The sequence below is a fragment of the Sus scrofa genome, chromosome 6 (assembly GCF_000003025.6).
Source record: "Sus scrofa isolate TJ Tabasco breed Duroc chromosome 6, Sscrofa11.1, whole genome shotgun sequence".
Lineage (NCBI taxonomy): Eukaryota > Metazoa > Chordata > Mammalia > Artiodactyla > Suidae > Sus > Sus scrofa.
The window spans coordinates 142,142,037-142,154,482 of NC_010448.4; the positions used below are offsets into that span (position 1 = coordinate 142,142,037).

At 38.3% G+C, this 12,446-nt stretch overlaps 1 protein-coding gene and 1 long non-coding RNA gene across 9 annotated transcripts in view; one reads left to right on the plus strand and one right to left on the minus strand.

Moving 5' to 3' along the window:
- Positions 1–12,446, plus strand: part of PTGER3 (prostaglandin E receptor 3) — a 201,483-nt gene that overhangs the window by 183,082 nt on the left and 5,955 nt on the right. The gene's annotated exons all lie outside the window — the stretch shown is intronic.
- The window catches only part of LOC106507649, a 372,669-nt gene that overhangs the window by 143,488 nt on the left and 216,735 nt on the right, over positions 1–12,446 (minus strand). The window contains exon 4 of one of the 7 annotated variants that reach the window (XR_002345152.1): positions 5,486–6,074. The exons of the other annotated variants lie outside the window; for them this stretch is intronic. This is a non-coding gene — a long non-coding RNA (uncharacterized LOC106507649). Of the gene's footprint in view, positions 1–5,485; positions 6,075–12,446 lie in introns of those variants that run through there. 7 annotated transcript variants of the gene reach the window in all.

The following is a 12,446-nucleotide window of genomic DNA, read 5'->3' on the forward strand; positions in this document are numbered from 1 at the left end:
CTTTTGAGTTCCCTGTGCCTGAGTTCATGCTACAAATGCTACCCAATCTCTTTACAGAATGACCCTCTGTATAAGTCTAGAGTTAAACTTTCTATCATGTTAATTTCCTTCCACAGTTTTCTACTGCTTACTGAATGACATATTAATTTCTTAGTTATTTTCCATGACCCAGTGCAATACAGGCTCCAATAATGGTCTAGTTCTATCTCCCACAAATAATCTGCACTATATTCAACAATAACCATCGTGAACTATTTGATACTCCCCACATATTCCTTATTTCCTCTTACTTTTCCATATTTACTCAGGTTGTTGTTGTTGTTATAACCAAAATGCCTTTCTTCTCTATTCTTGTCCATGCTTGAGCCTCTGCAAAACAGTATTTACTTGTCCTATGTGTAAGGTGCTTTGATATTTTCTACTCTAGTCTCTTCTACTTTATTTGATTCTATTTCAGTCTGTAAAACAAACAAGTTGTAATCCACCAACGTGATTTCACAACCCACTAATGGATCTTGACCCACAATTGAAAACGATGACCCTAATAAATTTTAAGATTTTTTTTTCAAGATATATGACTCGTCTTAGGTGCTTCTAAATTTTCTTCAAGCGGTAGAATCCTCTAACTCAGTTACATCTTGATTATTGAGCATCTATATTATCTGAAGACAGGGTGGTAAAATTCTGCATGAATAGTGGAGAGCTAAACATACAGAGGCACATCATCCCAAGGAAAGTTGGCAGTGCGTCTTAATTTGTAGATGTCACACTTGGTTGCCTCAATGCTGGCGATGTTCTGAAGTTGTTAATTGTACTGAGTTGTTCCAGGTCACATACTGGGCAAAGATGAATGTGGGAAAATACTTGTTCCAGCTATAAAAAAACAAAAACCAAAAAACCCTCCACTAGCAAATAAATCCATAGCAATCAGATGCAACTGTAGCTCATATTAGGTAATAAGTGTACTTTTACAGATAGATGTGTTTCATAATTGCCCAAGGGGAATACTTAAATCTTTGCAATAACCACTCCCCAAAGGGTCTGTTTTTCAAAATATTTTATATCTCGGGTTAACTTTCAGTGGAACACCTCAGTATTTTAGTATTCTTCCACTTTATTTTATTTTGCTTTGTTTTATTTATTTATTTATTGGCTGCACTCACAGCATATGGAAATTCCCTGGGTCAGGGACTGAATCCTAGCAGCAGCTATAACCTACACCGCAGCTGCAGCAACACCAGATCCTTTTAACTCACTGTGTCAGGTCAGGGATCAAATCCATGCTGCCACAGAGACAGCACCAGATCCTTAACCCACGGTACCACAGTAAGAACTCCTATTTCTTCCATTTTAGATTTTGCAATGTCAACACCTAGATCAACTTATCATCTTGTTAATGTTCCGCAAGTCTTTATCTCCAGCCCAGACTTCATTCCTGTGTTTCATTTGTGTATATCTCTTATGGCCACACCATCTCTCCATTTAAACCAGAGAACACCAGCATCAGACCTGACTCCTCTTTTTCCAACTAACCTGCCACTAATGCTTCTTGATGTTATATCCTATATGCTTCTTAAACCTGTCTACTGCTCTCCAATCTCCCTGCCTCTGCTGCTGTTCAAACCTCCCAAATGGTCCTCCTCCCATCTTTCTTAGGGCATTTCATAAAGTGGCCAATCTATCATGTATCATTCTCCAGCTGGAACCCATTCATTCAGTTAACTGCTATTCCTTTTAGGAGAGTCTGATACAAAGCACCTACAACTGCTTGCAAATCCCTTCCTGATCTGTCCTCTGCAAAACTTTCCTGCCTCATTTCACTCTCTCCTTTCCTTCATATTTTACTCTCCAATCATCAAAAAAAACTATTCTTTATGCCTCAAATGCTCCATTTTTTTGTCTGAAACACTCTCCTTTTTACTGGAGAACTCTTACTCCTCCTTCAAGTCTCATCTTGGATATTTCATGAGAATCATTCCTGAAGCCTTCTAAGTCCAGGCTTTGGGTTCCTCCCCTGTCTTCTTTAGTGGCCTGAAGCTCACCATTATGCTATATTGAAATCATCTGTTCCCTTCAGTTCACTAGCATGAACACGAGAATTATTCAGTATCATATCTGCATTGCCTAGCAAATAATAAGCAAGTATACCATTCACATTTACAGAATGAACAAATAATATCTGATTTGCTCTCTGCCAAATGGTGAGGGTACTCTCCTGGGGGGACCCTTAGTGCCCACCCTTGCTGATGACTTGGGAGACAGGTCTATCCAACACTGGGATGGAGTACCAGAAAACTAGTTCAACCACAGATTTAAGTCATGATCCCCAAATAGCTTCTCAGTAACAGAACTTACTTTAAAAAAAAAATATCCAAGTGTTTTATGTGTCTCACTTCACAAACTCAGGAGAAGGTAAAGAGGGGGTTATTTTTGTCTCCTTAAAACCCCAATATGTCAGATAACCTCTTTTTCTAGACAATGAGATTTTACTTCTTACCAGACTCACCCTGGCCAATACCTGGATCCTCACATCAGTGTGGCTTTGGACAGTTTTATTCACTTATTAGCATTCATTTCTTTCTCATTGATTAAACACCTACCAAGTGCCAGATACCAAAAATACTAGGTGAGAAAATGTCATTCTTCCCTTCAACACTCAATCTGTTCAGGGCTAAGAGGAAGGAAGACACAAACATGTAATCACTTATGTTGTAGATTCCCCCCAAGCTCATGCAAACCTGAACTTAGCCAAAGAATTCCACAAGGGTATAAAAAACATTAAGGAACAAGAAAGCTTTTGCTTTACACGTGGAAAAACAAAATAACCTTTAAGAGCAACAAATATTTTGAGGGAAGACTACACAATAAACAGCAGATAGCACAAGGGGAAGATTTTTGCTTATGGAACTGTAAAGATTCTCATTGCATTAGTTCACATTTAGTCAGTGCTGTTTACATTAGTTACCCTTTTATTGAATTCTAGTCATAACTGAAAAGCAAATGGTCTGGCAAAGTACAGACATTACTTCAAAAACATCCAGGCAAAACATAACCAAAGTTACGAAAGTTCGTGGTTTTTCACAGGCAGTCAACATATATAAGAGTGTGACAATTATTCAAATGAGCATGTCACTGTTGAGGCTGCTAATGCTGATACCAGAGGAGTAAAAACATTAAAGGATTTTTTACTTGAGCAAGACTTGAAATGAGTAAGACTTTTTTTAACAGAATGATTTTGCAATTTTTGTATGCCAATAACTGTTTAAAATGCATCTCTAAGGCTCTTGCATGAATATTTAGAGGCTTGTTGAATTACTTGCTATTCTTTAACACACTTTGCTGTATGTCTGATACCTTATACCTTTGATATAAGGGGACTAGCCTCCAGCCCCAGATGCCTGACAAACTCAAATTTATCATCTCTTCTGGGTAGCACCACAATAGAATCAACAGAAACCTCTCAGACTGAATTAATTCCTCCCCACTCTGAGTGCCTGCAGCGTTGTGTGGCTTGCCTTTCAAATTGCACTTATTGCATTATATTATCTTAATTGGTGGCCGTATCTCTGTTCTCTAATAGACTCTGAGCTACTCATTAATTCTGTACCCCCAGGACCCAACAGTACCTGATACACATTAAAGCCTCCATACAGAGAGGTTTAATGTTTGAATCACCCTATTTTTGCTCTACCTCTCTGTGTCTCTATAGTACCAATTCATGTTCTCCAGTTAATTTCAAGATATAGAGTATTAAAAAGGTCTGATCTAACAATTAAGATACATATTATTTTTTTGCATTGTCTTCTTTTTGGCAAAGGTCAGTCTTTTTTATTATTATTATTAAAGTATAGTTGTTTTACAATGTTAAGTTGTGTTGTACAGCAAAGTGACCCAATCACACACATTTCCCTGTGATGTACAGTAGGATCCCATTGCCCATTCATTCCAAATACAACAGTTTGCATCCAAAAAACCCCCAAATGCCAATCCATCGCACTCCCTCCCCTTTCCCCTTTGGGAACCCCAAGTCTGCTCTTATTTTTAATTAGCTACAAATCTATCCTGGAAAAAAGCAAAGGGTTGTAGTTTTAAGAGAGTAGTGGTTTGGGATAATTAATGTACCTGCCATGGCTTCAGTTTCCTCATATAGAAAATAAGGATATTACTAAATAATCTCTATATTCCCCATCTTCTTTTAGTCTATGAACCGGAGTTCCCGTCGTGGCGCAGTGGTTGACGAATCCGACTAGGAACCATGAGGTTGCGGGTTCGGTCCCTGCCCTTGCTCAGTGGGTTAACGATCCGGCGTTGCCGTGAGCTGTGGTGTGGGTTGCAGACGCGGCTCGGATCACACGTTGCTGTGGCTCTGGCATGGGCCGGCGGCTACAGCTCCAATTCGACCCCTAGCCTGGGAACCTCCATATGCCGCAGAAGCGGCCCAAAGAAATAGAAAAAAAAAAAAAAAAAGTCTATGAACCAATGTCCTTTCCTGAATTCATGAAAAATTAATGGTCTATATTTTTAAAAATCTTATTTCCTATTCCTCTGCTTTGCTTTTTCTTAAAACACACAATCATATTGAAGTTCTTGATGGTTTACTATGATGTTATTAGAGTTCTGAAAGTCTCAGACACAGGTTCAATCCCTGACTCTGCCACTTACAAAACTAACTTGATAATCTTGGCAATTTTGGCATGGCTAAGGCTCAATTTCCTCATGTGTGAAATGAGAATAGTAGTAATAGTGCTGGTTTCATAGGATTATGGGTAATCTTCTTCTATATTTCTTATGACTCCCTGCACTTGCAAGCTGTGTAGGCTTGCAAAGGTCTTAATAACACAAACATATTTGTTCATAAATTCATCACTAGCCTCTTTTCTCCCAATATGTAGTGTTTTTATCTGTTTCTTGCTCACTGCCAGATATTGTAAGCATCTGACAGTAGACTGCAAATATAGTACCAAGTAAGTATAGCACCAAGTACAATTGCCAGTCTTACAACAGATGCAAAGCTTCATTGCATTGGTGAAAATAAAACCAAATAATTTAAAAACACACAGGTAAAGCTATGGACAAATAAAGAAGAGAAAGCTAATAAAAACATAACAGAGTAGGTACGTTAAAGATACTGAATGGAATATGAGAGTAAATAGATAAATCCCTGAAATACTTATCACAAAAGGCCTCCATATTTATGATCATACTGCACAAAGTTTTAAAAGTGTGTTATTTTGTATTGAGATGCATTGTTAATTTGTATTTACTTATTTAGTGTCTTTAGGGCTGTACCCATGGCATATGGAGGTTCCTGGGCCAGGGGCTGAATCGGAGCTGTAGCTGCTGGCCTACACCATAGCAACATAGGATCTAAGCAGCGCCTGAGACCTACACCACAGCTCATAGCAATGCCAGACCCTCAAGCCACTGAGTGAGGCCAAGGATAGAACCCGCATCCTCATGGATGCTAGTCAGATTTGTTTCCACTGAGCCACAACGGGAACTCCACAATGCATTTTTTTAAATGCTGAAAATTAACTATTTAATTTCTTCTTTGCTTTTTCGAAGAAGTCTTTATGGAAGCTCTGAGCAAGAAGATAAAATTCAGCATGAGAATAGGAGTACCTCATGCAATGGACATCGTAGGGCAGGCGAGGGACAGTGAGAGGCACCAAAGACAGCCTTTGCCTAGGTCTCAGCCCTGCCTCTGGCCAGCTCTGGTGATTATCCTTATCAGCAATGTGAGTAAGCAATGGAGGAAAGCACACAGGCTGATGGTCTGATGTGTATATTTGACATCTAGTAACGTATTAAAGTTCCAACCTAAGCAACTCTATCCCAATATGAAAAGCAAATAAAATGATCCTTTCAAACCTTCAGTTGAATGTTGATAGACATTAATTTCATTTATTTCTATGGCATTTTGCAATAAATAAAGATAATTTCATTACCTTTTGGTGCTATGGATACTACCAAGTAGCTGAAACAGGTATTATTTCTCTTTTACTGTTGAAAAGGCAGCAAAAGTTGGCCAACTCTGCTCAGATAGTCAGAGATCCGACATAGGCTCCCTAATCCTAAGACATAATGATAAGGATGTTTACTGTCCCTTCTGCCCATAATATTAATACTTTACATTTTAGTTCTAATTCTCATTACAATCTTTGCAGTATAGATCTTGTTGCCCCCGGTTTACAGATAAAAAAACTTGAAGTTCAAAGAGATTAAGTAAACTTAACCAAAGTCACTGGCAAACTGTCTTCTTAACTCTACAACCCCTAAGGTTTCCAGGACCTTTACCCCTTTTACTGTTCCACCCCTTTCTTTGCTAAAGTTCAGGGTCAAATGCATTTATTAATAACAGAAGAACTATACCCACAAAGAAGAGGCTTTAGAGTAAAAGTTTTTCCTAGGAAAAGGTGGTTATTTTAAATCTTTTCAGTTTATTTCTCAATTTTAGTGACTAGCAAATTTAAGAAATCAAGCTTAAAAGTGAGCATTTTATCATGTTCCCTTTTTCTATGCACTTTCTGGAGGTGACACTAAAGACCAATGAAATGAGAGGAAAAAAAAAAAATTGCACCCCCCCCAAAAAAAGTAAGAAAAGAAAGAAAAGCTGTAATTTGCATAAATCCCTAAACTCAGTAGGTCGCTGCCTCTGTCACCCCATTCTACTGATTGAAATGTGAACTATGAAGAGATTCAGTGACCTTTCTAAGATCACAAGAGTTCAAAGCCTGCTGAGAAAACATACCAACTGTCCTTGTACCATTTTTTTTGAAAGCTATCTTTGATTCAAGCATATTGTAGTGAAACTATAAAATTTTTGTTTAATAAAGCAATAAAGAGAATACATCAGCTGGAATTATCATCCATAAACTCCAGATTGAATTTGTGTGTTGCGAGCAACCATTTCCTTCTCCTTACAGCAGTTCTGGTCATGATCACTTGTTTTTCATATGGGCGGTAAGTTACACAAATGAAACAAAGACTATATATATATATATATAATAACGTTATGTTAACGTTATGGCAAAACTAATATTTTCTGTTAGCTGAAAGCTGAAAATAACCTATATGGAAATTTTAGAATTGAATCTATTGGTCTCACAAACTTGACTTGACTTACATCCTTTTTTTTTTTTTTTTCTTGAATTAGAAGATAGAAAAACTAATACCATCAACTACTTAGCAGGGCAGCAGAAAGCATAGTTATATTTCATACTACACTCTTGAATGCTTTTCTGTAACTTGCTAAAACTGGTTCAGAATACAAAGCTTAAAAGGGAACCTATAATGTTTCAGGTGAGTTTTAGGACCAAAAATCTCCCATTAGAAGGTGAAGAATTGGAGTTCCCGTCGTGGCGCAGTGGTTAACGAATTCGACTAGGAACCATGAGGTTGCGGGTTCAATTCCTGCCCTTGCTCAGTGGGTTAAGGATCCGGCGTTGCCGTGAGCTGTGGTGTGGGTCGCAGACGCGGCTCGGATCCCACGTTGCTGTGGCTCTGGCGTAGGTTGGCAGCTCAGCTCCAACTCGACCCCTAGCCTGGGAACCTCCATATGCCGCGGGAGCGGCCCCAAGAAATGGCAAAAAGACCAAAAAAAAAAAAAAAGAAAAGAAAAGAAGGTGAAGAATTTGTTCATTAAAATTGTAAAGCAAGGAAGTTTCTGTTGCGGCTCGGCAGTAACAAAGCCAACTAGTATTCATGGGGATGTGTGTTCCACCCCTGGCCTCACTCAGTGGGTTAAGGCTCTGGCATTGCCATGAGCTGTGGTGTAGGTCATAGACTCGGCTTGGATCTGGCGTTGCTGTGGCTGTGGTGCAGGCTGGCAGCTACAGCTCCAATTCGACTCCTAACCTGGGAACTTCCATATGCCATGGGTGTGGCCCTAAAAAGACAACAACAACAAAAAAAATTGTAAAGCTGAAAGGCATCTTTCTAGAAGAGTTGCTAGATAGCCATCTAAACTAAATAGTAACAACAACAAAACAAGTTTTGTGTTTTCTCTTTTATTTTTCACTTTTATATTAAGGTTAGAAGATATGAGAAGAAATTTATAAATGCATACATTGATCTATAAGTGGCCTCAAGAAAGAAAGAATTTCACAGAGAAAATAAATATTTAGGATTATTTCAAATAAAAACATGTAAATATATTTTCAAATTTTGGCAATAAACATCCACTGTGTCAGTAAGTATGCTAACACAGAGATATGACAGTCTATAAGAAAATGTCGAAGTTCCTGTTGTGATTCAGTGGGTTAAGAATCTGACAGTATCTGTGAGGATGTGGGCTCTATCCCTGGCCTTGCTTAGTGGGATAAGGATCTGATCGTAGGTCACAGACGCGGCTCTGATCTGGCATTGCTGTGGCTGTGGCAAAGTCTGGCAGCTAAGGCTGGAATTTGACCCCTCACCTGGCAACTTCCATATGTCACAGGTACAACCCTAAAGAGAAAAAAAGAAAATGTCTCACATTATCCTTTAATCCCACATGAATATCAAATCCATTGATTCTACTTCCTTCTCATGGTCCCTCCGTTCCCCACTCCTCTACGGAGGAGCTGTTCTCACTTCCCTCCTTGCGTCACTAAAGTTCTCTGGCCAATCGTTATTATCACCTCCTTGTATATACCCTTGACTTCTTCTCCCTGGCTGCTGAGTAGAACTGGAGGGGTTGCAGGTTGCACAGGTGTATGCCTTTATCAAAAATCATCAAAATGTACACTTGAGTTATGCATTTCTTTGCATGTAATTTTACCTCTAAAAACTTTTAAGCAAATATTGAACTCTAGTTAATGTGTTTGATTTTTGATTTTTTAAAACTTGCTTATACAAATGAGTAAATATGTTGAAAGTAATAGGAATAATATTTTAAGGAAATAAATATGGAAAGAAGGAATATTAGCATTGGATTGAAATGGAAAATATTACTATAAACTCATGATTTTTAATATCTACCTATCTAGCTAGATATAGAAATGATTACATATAGGTATATATGTGTGCATGTGCGCATACACATGTATACATACTAGATGTGTTCAACAAGATTGTATAAAAGCTATGACACACTATTAGCAATGAACACACCTAATACCTAGAGCTTGATTTCCATTTACCATTTTTTTTTTTTATTTTCCCACTGTACAGCAAGGGGGTCAGGTTATCCTTACATGTATACATTGCAATCCATTTACCATTTTTCATTAAAAGGAACCTAGACATCTCAAAGAAAAATAATCCCAGGGCTGAATAGGGGGTGAAAGTGTAACTATAAAAGATATTACTGTTAAAATTGACAAAATTTGAATATGGACTGTGAATTTTATAGCAATGTTTATCAATATTAATTTTCCTAATGTTAATTGTACTGTGGTTATGTAAGAGAATGTCCTTGTTTTTAGAAAATATTCACTAAACTATTTAGTGGTAAATAGTCATGAATATCTCCAACTTACTGTCAAATGGTTCAGAAAAAAAAAATCTGTTTTAAAAGAGAGAGAATAAAAGCCAGTGGGAAAAAATATAAACAACAGCTTAATGTGAATAAGGGTATTCCTTTTACTTTTCACGTTGCTGTAAGTTTGAAATTATATCAAAGTAAAAGTTTCCGTTAAAGAATATCTTCACTGGCTTCTCGTGTCAGTCAGTATAAGACCCAGAGTTCTTAAAAATGTCTCCAGGTTGTGATGTGTACTCTCATTACATCCCTGACAGATCTCCATCTCTCCCTTTCACAGTGCTTTGTCCTCAGATATCCTTGTCACATGCAGCGATCCTTTGCCTCCTTCTAAGTTCACATAGGATCTCACCTCCTCAACTGCATCACCGTCTTTTCCATTACACCCTTCCCTCCATTTCCACAATCTGGATCCCCTTTGTCTGGCATCGCCTCTTCTTTTCCATGCCAAGTGTTACTTTCGAACATCCATATGACTTCCATGTCTTATTTCTGTCCTGTCTCCAGATTCTCTAGATTCCCTAAGTGACACAGGACAGGAGTTTGTCTGCTGCCTTTTCTGACCTATCTTAAACACCTGGGATAGTACAAGACACTGCAAATATTTTTTGAATGGAAGAATTGACTGTTATCAATCAGACTGTCAGATTACCTTCAGGAAACATTGATTCTTTTGAATATGAATCTTTAAGAATATTTTTGTATGGTCCTTAGCTCACTGTAGTTAAATATCTAGTAGGTATTAATATTTATGGTCATGTCTAAGCAGTGTAGTTTCTAAGTACCTGTTTCTGAAGCATGTAAGTAACAATGGGAATAGTGTGAGGAGTTCAGAGAGGTCATCGGGGTCTCACAAGAAGGCAGTATGTTGCTCTGGGCCCCTCTTTCCATTATCTGCACCTCAGCTTTGAAGGTCTGGAAATGAGGGAATGACTCACAGTAATCAAAATCATGAGAAGGCCAAGTTAAAGAATTATAATGAGAGTTGCCACAGCTATCAGAAAGTTGAATCATCTGCTCAGCTTATTCTTTCTCTGTAAGGAGTTGGCATGGAGTCCAACAGATAAGTGCAGTTACATCTTCTTGTGGAATCAGACCAAAAGGAAGGAGTTAGTCAATTATGCTAGCCCAATGCTTATCTTGTTCTGTCTAGAGACAGAATTTCTAAGGTTAAAGTATCAGAAAATCTATTCCTCTGTTTAGGGCATTTTCTTAGCTCATGATGTTGAAATAAAAAGTATTAAATTTGAGTTTGGACAACTTCCCTTTTTAAGGTTTCAGATTAGTAATCAGATCACATATTTCTTTCTTTAGCTGTGTTAATACATATCTGAGCCACAGTCAAGCCCTACTGTTACTCGTTTCCAAGGGATTCACATTTTGTGAGGATGACTTTCCAGATGGCTGATCTTAGCCACTATGAACTGAATTTGTTACATTAGCTATTAAGTTGAGATGAGGTGGTTCCCCCACTGTAACTCATGTTTGTATTTAATACAATTAAATGATTAAAAAAGATTAATAAATGTTTTGCTTAATGTGTAATCAAATGAAAAAAAATGTCTGATCAAAGTTAAACTTCATAAAGTTCTAAAGTCTCACTATCTGGTTACAGACCATGATGTAGATGCTTCTCCTTCTACTAAGTACAGATAAAAGTCCTGGACATTATACATAAAACAAACATAAGAAGAATCTGAAAGGTAGAAAGGAGGGAAGATGAGCTATGGACCTTGGAACTTGGGAAAGACCATGGGGGCAAGTTCCCAGAGTTTTCTTTTTGGTTCATATATCCTCACTGGATACTAGAGAAGCCTGTAGGAATTGACAAAAAAGGAGCCCTCATAAAAGCCTGTTCTCTCTAGCAAAGGGACAGCTTGACAAAACAAAAAACTTTTAGGCGGTAATTGCCCTCCTGCAGAAATACATCATGGAACCAAATGCAGCTCTAGCCCCAGCACTGTCAGCAATAGCTGAGTGGGGAGCCTAGACCTCTACCCTGGCCCAGGCTGTATGTAATAAGGCACTGTCATACTCTGTCAGAGGAGCCAAGTGGGGAGATGGACCTCTCACCCTCACTCAGCAGTAACAAGCCTCTTCTTGTAGTGCCAGTGTGAGCCATGCAGGAATTCCCACCTGGCAGCCATAAGACATCCTCCCCATGCTCATGGGAGTCATATGAGGGGAGGCTGATTGGGGAACTTTCACTACCAGACAGCAGTAAGACAGTTTCCATTTTGCAGAGTCAGTGAAGGTTACATAGGAAGCAAAAACATGACACCCTTTCTCCTCCCAACCAGGGAAATATCAGTTAGAGACTTAGTGGGGAGCTTGGAGTACCACCTCCTTTCAGCAGTAATGAGGCATCACTGAAGTGAACAGCGAAGTGAAGTATCAACAGCGACCAAGTGGCAGTACCGAGGAAGTACTCCTCCCCCACTGACACAGGGTTAAAGAGAGCAGCTAACCCTTATGAGAGCAGAAAAGTACAGTATTCTCTGATGTGGAGCTCAATATACAAAGAGAAAGTATTTAAGACAACTGTGCTATAAATGAAGGCAGTTAAAGGACTTAAAGGGAGGCAAGTTTCCTAATTTTGATTTCAACAGCACTAAATCTTTTTGGTGATGGAAGATTTAGATAAGATCTGCAATCTCATAACATAACACCCCAAATGTCCAGGTTAGAATGCAAAATCACACATTATACTAAGAACAACTGGAATGAGAAAAGACATTCAACAAATGCCAACACCATTATGATCCAGATGTTGAAATTATGTGATAGGGATTTTAAAGAAGCCATTATAAAAGAAAATCACTCAATGAGCAACTATAAATACACTTGAAACAAGTGAAAAAAAATGGAAAATTTCATCAAGAAATGGAAAACGTAAAGATGAGCCAAGTGGAAATTCTAAAGCTGAAAAATAAAATAATTGAAATAAAAAGCCCAGTGGATGTTTCAACGGCAGAATGGGGAG